The following is a 1,715-nucleotide window of genomic DNA, read 5'->3' on the forward strand; positions in this document are numbered from 1 at the left end:
ACTGAAGTGTTAAATATTCACCATTTATATGCATGATTAAAATATAATGGTGCTTTCAAAAGTAACTATAAGACAAGTGTAACATTTGTCTTATATAATGATAATCTTACATAAGTGATTTATATAAATTTGTCTTATACAAATGATACTCACTTATAGTTATCTGAATGGTTTCCTATAATTTGACTGAAGTTTGAAAAGGGTGTTTAACCATATCAGAAGGACATTTGCTCAACTATGTTCATAGAACCTTTATTCATACTAGCCAGAATCTGGAAACAATATAGATGTCCCTCAACTGAAGAATGGATAAAGAAACTGTGATACATTTATATAATGGAATACTACTCAGCTATTAAAAACAATGAAATCTTGAAATTTGCAGGAAAATGGATGAAACTAGAAAAGATCATCCTGAATGGGGTAACCCAGACCCAGAAAGACACACAATGTATGTACTCACTCATAAGTAGATATTAACCATATGTTACAGGATAATCATACTATAGATCACAGACCTAAAGAAGCTATGGAACAATGGTTAGGAACCAAGGGAGGATGTCCTTGAGTCTCAATCAGATGAGGAAATAGAATGGGCATTGGAAGAAAAGTAGAGAGGGAACTGGATGAGGAGGGTAATGTGAGGGAAATGTGGGGAGGGTGGGGAGGAGAGATTTGAGGGCCTGGAGAGAAAAGGGAAACCGAAGGGGCAAGGCACATCACTGAGACAAGCTGGAGACCTTCAATAGGGTAGGCTACAGGGAGGATATGGGATGTCTCTAGCTTAGCCTCCTAGCAGCAGTTGGCACAAGACTGAGGTCCTTCTAGCCAGGCAGGACCTATAGTGGTGGGAAGGAAAACACCAATTCACCTACAAAACCTTCAAACCAAAATTTACCCTGCCTACAAGATGTGCAGGGATAAAGACAGACTAAGGGAACGACCAACCTAACCTGAGACCCACCTCATAGGAGAGAGCCTACCCCTGACACCATTAACAATACTCTGCTATGTTTACAGACAGGAACCTAATTTAACTGTTCTGAGAGGCCCTCCTCAACAGCTAACCAAAACAGTTGCTGAGACTCACAGCCAAGCATTAGGCAGAGCTCAGGGAGTCCTGTGGAAGAGTGGGAGGGAAGGATAGAAAGACATGGAGGGGACAAGAATGCCACAAGAGTGCTCGCTTCAGCAGCACACATATTAAAATTGGAATGATACAGAGAAGGTTAGCATGGCCCCTGGCAAGGATGACAGGCAAATTCATGAAGTGTTCCATATTTTTTTTTGCCCAGGCAGAGCTTGCCAGCCTCTATCTGAGACTCCATAACAGCTGGCCTGAATTGCAGCACTAACATGAAAGAGACCGGGCGGGAGCCTACCTCTGATGACCCAGCCTGGAGCCTACGGTGTAGAGCAAAGTCTCCAGGAGTGGAAACTAGGTCACCTGCCTGTTCCAGGGAAAAACTCCCTGATCCCCACAGGCAAGAGCACATGACCTATAATCATTCACGAAGCACCCACTCTCAACAACCAGTGAAGGACACCAGAAGCCACATCCCATCAACAGAAACAGCAAAATGACGAAAGGACAGCATAAGAATGCAAACAACAAAAACCAAAACATCTTAGCATCTCCAGATCCCAGCTATCCTAAAGAAAACAACCCTGAGAACCCAAACACAATCAAAATACAAGAAAAGGACCTCAAATCC

General features: G+C 42.6%; 1 non-coding gene across 1 annotated transcript; it reads left to right on the plus strand.

Annotated features, from left to right (window-relative positions):
- Positions 1–1,179: 1,179 nt before the first annotated feature.
- On the plus strand, positions 1,180–1,285 carry LOC127205435 (U6 spliceosomal RNA). Its single transcript, XR_007832646.1, has one exon. It is a non-coding gene; the product is annotated as a U6 spliceosomal RNA (small nuclear RNA).
- Positions 1,286–1,715: the final 430 nt, after the last annotated feature.

Source organism: Acomys russatus, chromosome 21 (assembly GCF_903995435.1).
Source record: "Acomys russatus chromosome 21, mAcoRus1.1, whole genome shotgun sequence".
In the NCBI taxonomy this organism is placed as follows: Eukaryota; Metazoa; Chordata; class Mammalia; order Rodentia; family Muridae; genus Acomys; species Acomys russatus.